Source organism: Ovis aries, chromosome 13 (assembly GCF_016772045.2).
Source record: "Ovis aries strain OAR_USU_Benz2616 breed Rambouillet chromosome 13, ARS-UI_Ramb_v3.0, whole genome shotgun sequence".
NCBI lineage: Eukaryota > Metazoa > Chordata > Mammalia > Artiodactyla > Bovidae > Ovis > Ovis aries.
Genome location: NC_056066.1, coordinates 77,052,212 through 77,068,279, shown reverse-complemented (window position 1 = coordinate 77,068,279; position 16,068 = coordinate 77,052,212). Strand labels below are relative to the sequence as shown.

The following is a 16,068-nucleotide window of genomic DNA, read 5'->3' as shown; positions in this document are numbered from 1 at the left end:
TCTTCTATTCACAGCTATTTGTAAGGTCTTCTCGGACAACCATATTGCCTTTTTGAATTTCTTTTTCTCGAGGGATGGTCTTGATGCCTGCCTCCTGTACAATGTCACGAACCTCCATCCATAGTTCTTCAGGCACTCCGTCACTTCCACTGTATATTGTAAGGGATTTGATTTAGGTCATACCTGAATGGTCTAGCGATTTTCCCTACTTTCTTCAATTTGAATCTGAATTTGGCAGTAAGGAGTTTATGGTCTGTGCCACAGTCAGCTCCTGGTCTTGTTTTTGCTGACTGTATAGAGCTTCTCCATCTTTGGCTGGGAAGAATAGAATCAATCTGATTTCAGTGTTGACCATCTGTTGATGTCCATGTGTAGAGTCTTCTCTTGTGTTGTTGGAAGAGGGTGTTTGCTATGACCAATGTGTTCTCTTGGCAAAACTCTATTAGCCTTTGCCCTGCTTCATTCTGTACACCAAGGCCAAATTTGCCTGTTACTCCAGGTGTTTCTTGACGTCCTACTTTTGCATTCCAGTCCCCTATAATGAAAAGGACATCTTTTTTGGGTGTTAGTCCTAGAAGGTCTTATAGGTCTTCATAGAACTGTCAGCTTCTTTAGTGTTACTGGTTGGGGCACAGACTTGGATTACTGTGATATTGAATGGTTTGCCTTGGAAATGAACAGAGGTCATTCTGTCATTTTTGAGGTTGCATCCACGTACTGCATTTCAGACTCTTTTGTTGACTATGATGGCTACTCCATTTCTTCTAAGGGATTCTTGCTCACAGTAGTAAATATAATGGTCATCTGAGTGAAATTCACCCATTCCAGTCCATTTTAGTTTTCTGATTCCTAGAATATCAACATTCACTCTTGCCATCTCCTGTTTGACCACTTCCAATTTGCCTTGATTCATGGACCTTAGATTCCAGGTTCCTATGCAGTATTGCTGTTTACAGCATTGGACTTTACTTCCATCACCAGTCACGTCCACACCTGCATGCTGTTTTTGCTTTGGCTCTGTCTCTTCATTCTTTCTGGAGTTTTTCTCCGCTGACCTCCAGTAGCATATTGGGCACCTACTGACCTGGGGAGTTCCTCTTTCAGTATCCTATCTTTCTGCCTTTTCCTACTGTTCATGGGGTTCTCAAGGCAAGAATACTGAAGTAGTTTGCCATTCCCTTCTCCAGTGGACCACATTTTGTCAGAACTCTTCACCATGACCCGACCATCTTGGGTGGCCTTACACGGCATGGCTCATAGTTTCATTGAGTTAGACAAGACTGTGGTCCATGTGATCAGATTGGTTAGTTTCCTGTGATTGTGGTTTTCAGTCGGTTTGCCCTCTGATGGAGAAGGGTAAGAGGCTTATGGACGCTTCCTGATAGGAGAGGCTGAATGAGGGGGAAGTTGGGTCTTGTTCTGATGGACAGAAAGTGAAGAAGAACTAAAGAGCCTCTTGATGAAAGTGAAAGAGGAGAGTGAAAAAGTTGGCTTCAAGCTCAACGCTCAGAAAACTAAGATCATGGCATCTGGTCTCATCACTTAATGGCAAATAGATGGAGAAACAGTGGAAACAGTGGCAGACTTTATTTTTGGGGGCTCCAAAATCACTGCAGATGGTGACTGCAGCCATGAAATTAAAAGACACTTACTTCTTGGGAGAAAAGTTATGACCAACCTAGACAACATATTAAGCAGAGACATTACTTTGCCAACAAAGGTCTGCCTAGTCAAGGCTATAGTTTTTCCAGTAGTCATGTATGGGTGTGAAAGTTGGACTATAAAGAAAGCTGAGGGCAGAAGAATTGATGCTTTTGAACTGTGGTGTTGGAGAAGACTCTTGAGAGTCCCTTGGACTGCAAGGAGATCCAACCAGTCTATCCTAAAGGAAATCAGTCCCGAATATTCATTGGAAGGACGGATGCTGAAGCTGAAACTCCAATACTTTGGCCACCTGATATGAAGAGCTGACTCATTTGAAAGACTCTAATGCTGGCAAAGATAGAAGGAAGGCAGGAGGAGAAGGGGACACCAGAGGATGAGATGGTTGGATGGCATCACCTACTCGATGGACCTGAGTTTGAGTAAACTCCGGGAGTTGGTGATGGACAGGGAGGCCTGGCGTTCTACAGTCCATGAGGTTGAAACGAGTTGGACACGACTGAGTGATTGAACTGAAATGAAAGGTGGGGCCATGCTCAGTAAATCTTTCATCCAGTTTTCTGCTGATGGGTGGGGCTATGTTCCCTCCCTGTTGTTTACCCAATGGCACCCCACTCCAGTACTCTTGCCTGGAGAATCCCATGGACGGAGGAGCCTGGTAGGCTGCAGTCCATGGGGTCGTTAAGAGTCGGACATGACTGAGCGACTTCCCTTTCACTTTTCACTTTCATACATTGGAGAAGGAAATGGCAACCCACTCCAGTATTCTTGCCTAGAGAATCCCAGGGACAGGGGAGCCTGGTGGCTGCCGTCTATGGGTCGCACAGAGTTGGACACGACTGAAGCGACTTAGCAGCATCAGTAGCAGCAAACTATCGTGGAGGTAATGATAATGGCGACCTCCTCCAAAAGGTCCCATGATGCACTGCGGCACTCAGTGCCCCCAGCCCTGCAGCAAGCCACGGCTGATCCATGCCTTCGCCGGAGACTCCTGGACAATTTTGGGCAAGTTGGGGTCAGTCTTCTGCGGAGTCACTGCTCCTTTCTCACGGGTCCTGGTGCGCATAAGGTTCTGTTTGTGCCCGCCAAGGGTTTGTTTCTCAGTCCATGTATAGTCTGTGGGGTCGCAAAGAGTTGGACGTGACTTTCACTTCACTTCCTTCACGTATTATTGGTTGCAGTAGACTTGGTTATGTTTGAGCAAATATATATCTTTTCCTCCTCCACTTCTGCAGAAGGGTCATACTTCTGCATCTCTTGTCTTTGGCCTTAGCCATGTGATTGGCTTTGGCCAATGGGGTGTCAGTGGACATGATGTAAATAAAGACTTGAAATGTGCTGGTGGAGTCGAGATGCTCCCCTGGCCTCCTGCATTTTACTCTGAGAAGAACATGTTCTGGGTAGCTTGCTAGTCTCCAAAAAAAAAAAAAAAGAGTGACATGTGAGGCATCCCTAAATCAAACCCCCATGCCCAGAGGCCCAGCTGAGATCATGAGATCAATGGTAGCTCCCCGCAAAATCCACAGATGTGAGCCAGAAATAAATGAGAATTTTTTCTGTAGCAAAAGCTGACATACACTTTTTTTTTTAAAAAAACAACTCCCCTTTTTTTTTTCATGTTCCCTTTTTAATTCCTTTTTTTGTTGAAGTAAAGTTGATGTATAATGTTATATAAATTATAGCTATACAATAGAGTGATTCACAATTTTTTTTTTAAAGCAACATACATTTATTATTTTACAGTTTCTGTGGGTTAGAAGTCTGGGCATGGCTTAGCTAGGTCCATTTCTCAAGGTCCCACAAAGCTGTAATGAAGGTGTCAGCTGGACTGCATTTTCACCTGGAGGCATGACTAGGGAAGAAAACACTTTCAAGCTCACTCAGGTTCTTGGTAGAATTCATTTCTTTGAAGTTGTGGAACCAAAGGTCCAGGTTGGCGGTGGCTGTCAGTGGGAGGCCATCTTCAGTTCCTAGAGGCAGCCTATGGTTCCTAGAGGTCCTTGCCATGCAGGATTTCTGCCATGGCAGCTTATTTTATAAAATGAACAAGGATAATTTCTGAATTGAGTCTGCCAGCAAGGAGGAGTCTTATTTATTATAAACAATGGAGTAGCATCCCATCACCTTTGGCATGTTCTGTTGGTTAGAAGCACGACCCACTCTCAAAGGGAGGAGATTACACATAGGCAGGCACCCCAGGGGATGGGAATCATGGAGGAATCATGGAGGCCATCTGTCTGTCATATATAACACCAAAAGAGTGTCATATATAACTGTCATATATAACACAATTTTTAAAGTCTGTCCTCCAGAGGATAAGGAGGAGAAGGGGACGACAGAGGATGAGATGGATGGATGGCATCACTGATTCAATGGAAATGAGTTCGAGGAAACAGTGAGAGATAGTAAAGGACAGGGAAGCCCGGCGTGTTGCAGTCCATGATGTCACAAAGCACTGGACATGACTGACTGACTGAACAACAGCAAATCCTCCAGTTATCATTATAAAACATTGGCTATATCCCCCGTGCTGTACAATGGATCTTTCTAGCTTATTTAATTACCCGGTAGTTCGTATCTCTCACTCTCCTTCCCACGTGATGCCCCTCCCCTTCTTCCCTTTCTCAACGGGTAGTCACTAGTTTGTCCTCTATATTTGTGAGTCTGCTTCTTTTTTGTTATAATCACGAATTTATATTTTTTAGATTCCACATGTAAGTAATATCCTGTTGGTATTATTTTTTAAAGAGAAAAACTCAACAGAAAAAATTAAATCAGGAAGCAGAGTGCCAAGCAAATAGCTGTTTAATAAATGCGAGGTCCTCTTCCATTCCCTAACCCTCCTTCAAGAACTAATTCTGAATACTCCAGAAGCCCTCCCAGGCTCCCATTTGAATGGGTTGCCCTTGCCCATGGCACTTTGCACATTTATTTCATTCTATCTTGCAAAATATTTAGCCCTTCCCACGCTTGTCTTACCCACTAGAAGATAGTCCCTGCTGTCAATCTAGTTGCATAAAGTTGAAAGTGTTGGTTCCTCAGTCGTGTCCATCTATTTGCTACCCCATAGACTGCAGACTGCTCCTTCGTCCATGGAATTCTTCAGGCAAGGATACGGGAGTGGGTTGCCATTCTTTTCTCCAGGGGATCTTCCTGACCCATAAACACAATATAAATACAAAGGAACCGTTTTCCATGTGTATGCGACCAACATGCATCTAATTATATTAATATGTGCTTGATGGAAAAAACCATGATGTGATGAGTATGGGTGATTCTGCGCACTATTCTTGACTAAATGAGCGTGTGAGTGGTGGAACAGGAACTGATAAACCTTCTCTCCTTTCACGAAGGCCCAGTTCCTTTGAGCCTTTCATAGCCTGAACATCTTGGTGAGCTGGGCCTGATTCTCATGTTCAAGGTACTTATTTTGTGTCCACTGTGGTTATCACAATTCCAAATGGGGACTATTTTTATCCTCCTATTATAGTTGAGGAAAAAGAAAGCTTCAAAGAGACAATTATCCAAAGTCATACTGTTTATAAGAGGATTGAACCAGAAGTGGAGCTCAAGTCAGTCTGGACCCAAAGCTACTTTCTGGGTTTAGTTGCAGAGTCACTTCTGCAATAAGGGGCTTCCTCAGCCATTTAGGCTTCCCTTGTGGCTCAACTGGTAAAAGCTCACCTGCAATGTGGGAGACCTGGGTTCAATCCCTGGATTGGGAAGATCCCCTAGAGAAGGGAAAGGCTACCCACTCCAGTATTCTGGATTGGAGAATTCCATGGACTGTATAGTCCATGGGGTTGCAAAGAGTTGGACATGACTGATTGACTTTCATTTCACTTCAAGCACTTGGATGAAGGATGTTAGGTTCAAAGAACCCAAGTAAATAAGAGTTTTGTGGTTGATTGTTACACAGCAAAAACTGACCGATATGTCTGAGAGAAGGTACTTGCTGGGTGTGGGGACAGCTCCGTTGACAGTCACCATCTGCAAATAAGCCTGATTATTCTTTCAAATGTTCGAGTTGACAAGATAACTGCAGAAGCTCTAGTTTCTTACCACCTAAGCTGAGGTGTCCCCCAAGTTGGCAGTTGACTGAGAAGTAGATCGGGAATAGGAATCACACTGTCAGGATTGGAATCCTGACTCTGCACTTCATTTGCTTTGCAACTTGAGGGAGGTCAGTCAATATTCCTGGGCTTTGAAGGGCTGACGTTGTTAAAGCCAGGGCTGACACAGTTCACAGGCGTGTTTGTTTGGATGCACATCATTTTTATTGTTTCATTTTGTCAGTATTAAAACAATAAGGTGTTTAATTGTGAGGAAACAGTCATTCATACATGATTAGTGGGAATTATACCACTACTATGAGGGGGACAATTTGACAGGGTTGTTAAACATTAAAAATGCAAATATAGAAATTCTACTTTTTGGAAATTAGCCCACAGATACATGTGCACATGTAAAAAATGATATATATTGGAGGTTATTCAGGCAGCATTGTCTGTAATGCAACAGTTTCAAAAAATTTTTCAAAAAGATTTCTATCAATGGGGGATGAGTTAGATCAAATGTAGGCCATCCACAGAATGGAATACTATGCAGCTGGAAAAAATGAAGACGCTGCCCAGTACTGATCAGGTAAGTTCTTTAGGATAAATTGTTAAGTAAAAAGCCAGATATAAAACAAAGTGTTTATTGTGGTCTCTTGGTGTAAAAATGGAGAAAAGAAAAAAAAAATGTATGAAAATGTTAATGCTATTTGTTTGTATAATTATGAAGAGACCTTAGCATTCATAAGAAATCAATAACTGTTAGCTATGGGAGTGAGGGGCCCAATTGGGAGGGAGAATTTTTATGTTTATCTTTTCAAAACATTTTTAATTTTGAATTTTGCAAAAAAAAAGTTTAAAACATTTCAACAGCCAGGACATGGAAACAACTTAAATTCCACTGACAGATGAATGGATAAAGAAGATGAAGAAGATGTGGTGTGTATATGCAATGGAAAAGCCACCAAAAAGAACGAAATAGGGAATTCCCTGGTGGTCCAGGGGTTATGACTCTGCGCTTTCACTGCCGAGGGCCCCAGGTTCCATCCCTGGTCGGGGAACTAAGATCCCACATGCCACGCAGCCAAACAAACAAACAAACAAACAAAAGAACGAAATAGTGCCACTTGCAAACGTGAATGGACCTAGAGATTAGCGTACTAAGTGAAGTATGCCAGAAAAAGAAAGACAATACCATGGGCTCTCACTTATGTGTGGACTCTAAAATATGAGACTTATCTATGAAACAGAAGCAGATTCACAGACACAGAGAACAGGCTTGCAGCTGCCAAATGGTCCAGGGAAGGACGGCCTGGAAATTTAAGATTTGCAAACTATTGAGGCTCAACTGGTAAAGGATCCGCCTGCAATGCAGGAGACCTGGCTTTGATCCCTGGGTTGGGAAGGTCCCCTAGAGAAGGGAAAGGCTGCCCACTTCAGTATTCTGGCCTGGAGAATTCCACGAACTGTATAGTCCATGGGGTGGCAAAGAGCTGGACACAAATGAGCAACTTTCACTGTTCACTGATATAGACAGTGGATAAAAAAAGATTTTGCCGTATAGCACAAGGAACTATATTCAATATCCTATGGTAAACCATACTGGAAAAGAATATGAAAAAAATATATATATGTATAATAATTGAGTCTGTTTGCTCTATACCAGAAACTAACACAACATTACAAATCAACTATACTTCTATAAAAACACGTTTTAAAATAAATCAGATGTTTTCATATGCAGGTGATCTAGCATTGGTGTAGGCACGTGCCAGCTGGAGCTGAGTAGTGACTGCCTCTCGGTTGGGGCTGCACGCACTCCAGTTTGCCACAGTCCCTGCCACTCCCTATTGTCTCCCTGACCACAGCATCTGTAGCCATTTATCTTTTCGCTCCCTGCGGTTTTTCTTAGACCAGAACCAAAAGAGTGATAGACTTGCCATCCCCATTCTCTCCCAAGAGTGGCAGTTTCACTATAGAACGCACTCAATGCTCCTGAAATGAACACTCAAAAATGGTTAAGATGGGACTGTCCTGGTGGCCCAGCAGTTAACTTCACTTTCCAGTGCCGAGGGTGTGGGTTCAACCCCTGGCCTGGGAGCTAAGATTCCCACATGCTTCAAGACAAAAACACCAAAGCATAAAAAAAAAAAAAAAAAAAGAAAGAAAAAGAAAAACACAAAAACCAGAAGCAATACAATAAAGACTTTTTAAAAATGGCCCACATTAAAAAAAATCTTTTAAAAATGGTTAAGATGGTAAATGTTACGTTATGCACATTTTGCTAAAGAAAAATGTTGGCAGGCTCTCCACCTGTGAATAGATGCAGAGATGGCACCTGGTACCAATCAAGGTTCCAGAACCAATTCTCATGAGTCTGTAACTCTGAAGTAGGTGGTTTCAAGGCCTCTCTTACCTCTGTGATTCCTGAACTGTGGCTGCCCCTAACTTGCTGTGTGACGCCAGACAAACTGCTTCCCCTCTCTGAGCCTTGATTGCTCCACCTGCTAAATGAGAGGCTTAAAGTGAGTTATCTTAGAGGCCCTCTGGCTCTAAGAATCTCCCACTTGATTACTCCTGGAGCACTGCTCTGTCACTGTCTCCAAAGAGATGGAAAGTGGGCTTGGAGCTGGGGAGAGGGGAGCAGAGTCCTCCTTTCATGTCGGGGCTGTGTGGGCTGCAGTGGGAGGTTCCCTTTTCTTTCTTCCTTACTTTTTTTAAACCAGAAAGTTATTTTAAACTCTTAAGTGGGGAGCTGCTGAAAGCCACACGCCTCAGACCTCACGTGCTACAGCCTCTTGTGGGGAGAGAGCAGAGTTCTGAATCTTTCCTGTTCTCTCCCCTCCCCCGCCTGCACCCAGAGGGAGGGGGCCACTCTTCCATTCATCCTCTGCCCAGCTGAGTCACAGAACTGAAAGATACTTGTCTTCTGGACTTGGAGCTCTGGGGCTGGCTGCAGCCTGAAAACCAGCGCCTCTCCACCTTGAGCATCCTCGCGACTCACCTGGGCATCTTTTCAAAATGCAGGTTCTTTTTCTGCAGGTCTGCGGGGGAGCTGAGGTCCTGCCCTTCTAGGAGTCCCATAGGTAATGATCATGGGAGGCCAGACTGTGAACCTCGGGGCCCAGGATGCTGGAAACTCAGAAAAACAGCTGGAAAACCACCCGAAATTACTCAGCTGCTCCTTCTCCTTTGGAATTTGCCCTGCACCCCTGTTTCAATAATATTCTTGAAACATATGGTACATACAAAAGAAAAACTCAAACTCTTCCAAAAGGGGGTGCACTGAAAAGTCAGCAGCCCTCTCTCCCACCCGCATCCTTCAATTCCCAGAAGCAGTCACTGTACCCTGTTTCTTGTGGCTTCCTCCAGAGAAAGGCTATGTTATGTTGATAATTATTATTATACCCACCCTTTGTTGACCACTTCCTATGTCCTAGGTACTGAGCAGAGCCCCCCATGTAGCTTACTTTATTGAATCCTTCCAACAAGTCCAGCTATCAGGATCCAGTTTCACATTGAGGAATGTGAAGCACAGAGAGGTTTGGTACAGTCATTTCTTGGTCACTGGGGGTGTTTGGTTCTAGGACCCCTGTGGATGCCAAAATCTGTGGATGTTCAGTAAAATGCATATAGCGGATGATGTGGTGCATACAGTCCGCCGCCTGTATCTGCACATTAAACCTCCTTGGATGTGGAGGGCCACCTGTACTTTGCTCCTCATTACGCAGCAAGGCGGGGGGCTTCCCTGGTGGCTCGGTGATAAAGAATCCGCCTGCCAATGCAGGAGATGCAGGTTTGATTCCTGGTTGTTGGGAAGATCTCCTGGAGAAGGAAATAGCAACCCACTCCTGTATTCTTGCCTGGAAAATCCCACGGACGGAGGAGCCTGTCCAGCTCCAGTCCATGGAGTCGCAAAAAGAGTCAGACAGAACTTGGTGAGGAAAGAACAACACACAGCAGGGGAGGGGCCAGAAGCAGAATGCCTAGCCACAGGACCTAGCCCTCTCTCGCGATGCAGCACCTCTGTAGACGAAGCCCTCCCTCCCCACTTCTTTCTGTTACAGCCGAGATCTCATATAGTGTTCTGAGGCTTGCTTTTTTCCCTTTAACAATTTATCTGGAAAAAACCTCAATCACAGTTAAGTGGAGAGCTGACTTTTCTTTTGAACAAAACTACAGTTTCTTTGTGAGTCGGGACCTTGTTTGTTTCACCAGGGACCTGTTTAGGGGATAGGAGAACTGCAGGGTTATTTCACTTCTTTTGTTACAAACTGCTGTAATGTTTGAGCTTGTGCCTATATCATCTTGGATATGTGTGTGTGGATGATGTTGATGTCCGTAGGATGAACTCCCAGACTCGGGATTGCTGGGTCAAAGGCTGTGTTCCTTTAATGTTGAGTAATTGTGATCAATTGTTTTTCAAAGCAACTAGAGCCACTTTCTCTCATCAGCAGTATCTGAGTACCTGTTTCCCCAGAGGTTCACCAACATGGTTCCAGAACTTTTTAGCTTTTTCTGCTGCTTATTTTGAACCACACTGGCAGGAAGCAGAGTTGGGTGAGACTGCCTCCCTCCCACCCCTCACCCCCCTCTTGATTGTCAAAAACACCAGCTGAGGTGTGTTGCTTTTTTCCATACCCAGGGACTCTGTTCTCTTGGTCAGGTCAGCCTGCTCTTCCGAAGGACAGCATTTGTCATCAGGGATTTAATGTCTTAAAAATAAAGGGGATCTGATTGCACTCAGGAGCCCTGGCCAGCCACGAGCCCTTCCCCCCAACCCCCAGGGACCAAAGCTAAGCGACTGGAAGAAGCTAGAAGAACAATGAAGTTTGGCCTCTCAGAGCCTGAAAGGCAGGGAGCTCCAGCACAAAAAGACACAAGAAACTGAAGATCATGGTCAAGCCTGGGCTTTGCCACCAGCCCTCGGTCTAAAATTACCTCCCATTATTTCACAGTATAGACTTGGGAGACCCAAGACTGGATTCAACTTCTGCTTCCTCCACTTTCGAGCTGTGTGACCTTCAGTTCAGTTCAGTTCAGTTCAGTTCAGTCGCTCAGTCGTGTCCGACTCTTTGCGACCCCATGAGTCGCAGCACGCCAAGCCTCACTGTCCATCACTAACTTCTGGAGTTCACTCAGACTCGCGTTCATCAAGTCAGTGATGCCATCCAGCCATCTCATCCTCTGTCATCCCCCTCTCTTCCTGCCCTCAATCCCTCCCAGCATCAAAGTCTTTTCCAATGAGTCAACTCTTTCCATGAGGTGGCCAAAGTACTGGAGTTTCAGCTTTAGCATCATTCCTTCCAAAGAAATCCCAGGGTTGATCTCCTTCAGAATGGACTGGTTGGATCTCCTTGCAGTCCAAGGGACTCTAGTGATTTAACCTCTCTGGACTCCAGTTTTCCTATCTGCAAATGGAATAATGATAGTCTTACTTCCCAGGAGGCTTGTGGGGATCAGCTGCCTTAATGCACACAGTTTGAAACAATGCCTGGTGCAAAGAAAGTACAGAATAAATATTGACTGTCCTTTCATTATTTATATTATTTATTTATTTGCTTAGTTATTGTCTGTCTAGAATGTCAACTCTTGGAGGGCAGAGTCCTAAACTTTCTGTTTTCAGCAGTGTCCCCTACGCCAGCACAGTACCTACACATAGTAGGTCCCCTGTAAGTATTCACCAGAGGAATGAATGAGTGAATGTGTCGCTTCCCCTCCTTGAGCCTCAGTTTCCTGATCTGTAAAATGGGAGATTTTTATTTCATTCTCAGTGCGTGTCTACCTTGTTCTAATCCATGATGTTCCTATGTCACTGCTTTTTACAATCGGAAGAAAGAATTATTTAAAAATGTATAAACCTTTGTTCATAATTGCTGAAACGTGGAAGCAACCAAGACGTCCTTCAATAGGTAAATGGACAAACAAAGTGTGTTACTTTCAGACCATGGAATATTATTCAGCATTAAAAAGAAATGAGCTCTCAAGCCATCAAAAGACAAAGAGGAATCTTAAATGCGTAGTGAAATAAGCCAGTCTGAAAAGGCTACACACTGTGAGATTCCGACTACATGACATTCCAGAAAAGGCAAAATTATGGCAACAGTAAAACAAAAATTGGCTTCGCAAGCGGCTCAGTGGTAAGGAATCTGCCTGCCAATGCAGGAGACACAGGTTTGATCCCTGGGTCAGGAAGATCCACTGGAGAAGGAAATGGCAACCCAGTCCAGTTTTCCTGCCTGGAAAATCCCATGGACTGAGGAGCCTGGCAGGTATAGTCCATGGGGTCGCAGAGTTGGATATGACTTAGCGACTGAGCTTTGCATTGCAAAATGAAAATTGGTGGCGGCCAGAGGTTTCAGGGGAGGAGAGGGAGGGATGAACAGGCAGAGTGCAGAGGATTTTGAGGACAGTGAAACTGTCCTGTGTGATACTGCAATGGTAAATACGTGTCACTATACATTTGTCAAAACCTATAGAAGACGCCACACAGAGTGAACCCTAACCTGAACTATGGGTTTAGCTAATAATGCTGACATCACCGACTCGATGGACATGAGTTTGAGTAAGCTCCGGGAGTTGGTGATGGACAGGGAGGCCTGGCGAGCTGCTTCCCTGCTGCTATACCTGGCAGGTATAGTCCATGGGGTCGCAAAGAGTCAGACATGACTGAGCGACTGAACTGATGTGTTGTTATTGGCTCATCAATCGTAACAAAAGCTCTTTTTTGTTTGTTTTGTAACTATTTGATAACCAGTGGCTAGTTATCCACACTGACTGCAGAACTATATAATCTACACATATATATTCATATAACGTGTATATATATTTACACACACACATACACACACACACACATATATATCGGCCATACTGCATGGCATGTTGGATCTTAGTTCCCCAACCAGGGATCAAACCTGCACATTCCAAACCTCCGCACTGGAAGTGAGGAGTCTTAACCACTGGACCACAGGGAAGCCCCCAGATTTTTGAAAGTGGTGACAGAGACACAGGGAGCCATTGTACAGAGCTTGTCTGGTGACTGTTCGTCCTCGTTATGCTTTCCGTACACCGCCCACAGGTATAGTAGCAGACAGTCCTTATTCCTCTGGTCTGAGTCAATGCTCAGAGCCAGAATGCATGTCTCCTTCACAGCAGACTTCTGGATCTCCCTGAGTGTCCGAGGAGCATGCTCTTTGTAGTCCATTCCATGGCTGTCCTTGAGAATGTTGATGGTGTATTCTCTGGGTACCGCCTTGTTGCTGGCAGAAAGGTCCTTCTTACTATCATTTTTGGTGGGAGCTGTTCTACTGTCCGGAGTGGGAAATAAAAAAATGCAATGAATTACCAATTAATTGGCTTTTAAAACACACGCACACACACATACACCCAACAGTGGCAGGTAGGTGGTTTCAAATTCATTCTTTTTATGTATGCTTTGATTGTTAGGAAATGTGTTCAAGGCATAACAAAAAGTGTAGACCATCATGATGACCTTGCACAGCTTAGAGGTTTCACAGACGCAAAAACTGAGACCTGGAGCGAGGAAGTGACTTGTCCAAGGTCAGATCATAAGAGGTAGGAGAGCTGATGTCTCTTCCCCACCCCTGTGTGGGCTGTGCCTCCATTGCCTCCTCTGTAAAATGGGGCTAAAATAGCACCTACCTCACCTGCTTGTTGTGAGGACTAAATGAAACAATATGCAAAGTGCTTAGAAGAAAGCCTGGGACACAGCAAATGTTCAACTTAAAATAGCCATTATCCATATTAATGGATGGTGAGGCGGCGGAAAAAGAGGATGACAATGTTCCTTTCTGTTTCTCCTATTTGAATTGTCAGGGAACAATCACAAGAATTTAAGAAGGGTGCATTTTGTTTTTATTTCAAAATAATTTTTATTTATTTACTTATTTTCGTTTGTTGCTTTACCAAGGCTTTCTCTGGTTGCGGTGTGCGGGCTTCTGATCGCAGTGATTTCTCTTGTTGCGGCTCCCGGGCTCAGTAGCGAAGTGAACTAGTGGGGCACACGGCCTTAGTTGCTGCTCAGCATTTGGAATCTTCTTGAACCAGGGACCAAAACCCAGGTCACCAGCATTGGCGAGCGGATTCTTATCCACTGCCACACCAGGGAAGTCCTGCTTTTTTACTTGCTATAAGCTTAGAGATGGAGGGTGGAAAGGAGGTGATTGTCTTAAAGCCCCTCAAACAAGGAGGCCTTGGGGGGTGTCACTGTAGGCTCTTTTCCTTTTTTGCTGGGAACCCCAGAAAACTGAGGTAGGCAGTCAAGTTGTGGGTTGTCGGTGGGGGTTTGTGGGGTTCCCTGATTTAGAGAATTGGTCTGTGGCATGCTGGGGTTAGGAGTTCAGGAAAAAAGAGATCCCAGGTTCAGTGGGTCCCATGGTCAGAAACCTCAGAGCTGTGTTTTCAAGGAAATCCTCACCCGGGAGACTGTCGCTGAAGCAGGAGGGCCCTCGGATGTGACCTTGTTCAGGCTTTGCAGACTCGGCTACCTGCAGGGCCCGTGAGGGAAGGTTCAGGCCCGTGGGGGGACTGGCAGGGGGCTCACTGGCCCTGTCCAAGGGGGCTGCCTTGGATGGCAGGGACCACAGAGGGACAGACCATGGTGGCTCGGCCTTCTAGGGGGAATCTCCCAATTTAATTATTTTTTAAATTCTTCCTTGTGTTCTTTCCATGTTTGGCTGCACTGGGGCTTTGCTATACCCATGGGCTACTTTCTTACTGCGGTGTATAAGCTTCACATTGAGGGGGCTTCTCTTGTCGTGGAGTAGGGGTTCTGGGAGCTCAGGTTCCAGAGTTGGGGTGCACGAGCTTAGTTGCTCCTTGGGCATGTGGGAACTTCCCAGACCCAGGACTGAACCCATGTCTCCTGCATCGGCAGGTGAACTCCCAACCCCTGGGCCACCTGTGAAGTTCAGAAATCTCCCAATTTTAAATCTTGCGAGGACCAAGTAAGACATGTTGGGGGCCGGATAAAATTTCTGAAGTCCGTCCCCATCACTTGTACAGGTGGGGGAACTGAGGTCCTAGGAGGTAGAATAAATTGTTCAAGGTCTCTCACCCCCTAAATCAACCTTATAATTTCCACTTCATCCCTCTCCACCTCCTTCACTGCCCTACTGTCCTGGGGCCCAATCCGAGATGGTTTCTCTTAGGGTCCCAGAGGCTAGCCTCAGATCATTAATGTTCAGAAGGAGCTGAATGGGGCCACAGGGCTGCAGTCAAAACCTTGTCCTCCCCATCAGAAAGAGACCTCCTCTCTGGGCCCCAGCAAAGAGTCTGGGGCATCTTTGTTTTTAAACTGCTTAATTGTGATAAAATACACCTAACACACAATTTGTCATCTTAATCATTTTAAAACCTATAGTTCAGTAGCATCAGTGGTCACATACAGTTGTGAGAGCTGGACCTTGCACCAAAGAACAGATACCTTAGAACTGTGGTGCTGGAGAAGACTCCTGAGAGTCCCTTGGACTGCAAGGAGATCAAACCAGTCACTCTTATAGGAAATCAATCCCGAATACTCATTGGAAGGACTGATGCTGAAGCTGAAGCTCCAGTAATTTGGTCACCTGATGTGAACAACTGACTCACTGCAAAGTCCCTGATGCTGGGAAAGATTGGGGGCAGAAGAAAAGGGTGTCAGAGGATGAGATGGCTGGATGGTATCACCGATGCAATGGACATGAATTTGGGCGAACTCCGGGAGATGGTGAGGGACAGGGAGGCCTTGTGTGCTACAATCCACGGGGTTTCAAAGAGTTGGACACGACTGGGCGACTGAACAACAGCAAGAGTCTATTCACACTGTTGGGCAGCTACCCCACCATCCACCTCCAGAACTCTTGTCTCCTGGCAGAACTGGAGCTCTCTACCCGTTGAACAGAAACTCCCCTGTGCCCTCTCTCCCCAGCCCCCGACAACTACTGTTATGCTTCTGTCTCTATGAGTTCAGCTACCTAGGTGCCTTATAGTCATACAGTGTCTGTCCTTTTTGACCGGCTTGTTTCCCTTCATGTTGTCTTCTCAAGGGTCTTTCGCGCTGTAGCCTGTGTCAGAGTCCTTTCCTCTTTAAGGCTGGAGAGTATCCTGTGGTATGTATGTATCGCGTTTTGCTTACCCATTATCCATTGATGGACACTTGGGTGGCCTTCACCTTCTGGCAATTGTGAATAATGCTGCTATAAATGTAGGTGTGCAAATATCTGTTTGAGTTACTGCTTTCAATTCTTTGGGGATGTATACCCAGAAGAGGAATCACTGCGTCATATGGTAATCTATTTTTAATTTTCTGAGGACCCACCATACTGTTTTCCAGTGGCTGCATCATTTT

The 16,068-nt window shown here is 45.1% G+C and overlaps 1 long non-coding RNA gene across 1 annotated transcript; it reads right to left on the bottom strand.

The window, feature by feature from the left end:
• Nucleotides 1-3,267: 3,267 nt before the first annotated feature.
• On the bottom strand, nucleotides 3,268-9,662 carry LOC132657649 (uncharacterized). Its single transcript, XR_009596133.1, has 2 exons — nucleotides 4,642-9,662; nucleotides 3,268-3,690 (listed from the first exon to the last, which is right to left on the bottom strand). It is a non-coding gene; the product is annotated as an uncharacterized LOC132657649 (long non-coding RNA).
• Between the last annotated feature and the right edge of the window lie 6,406 nt (nucleotides 9,663-16,068).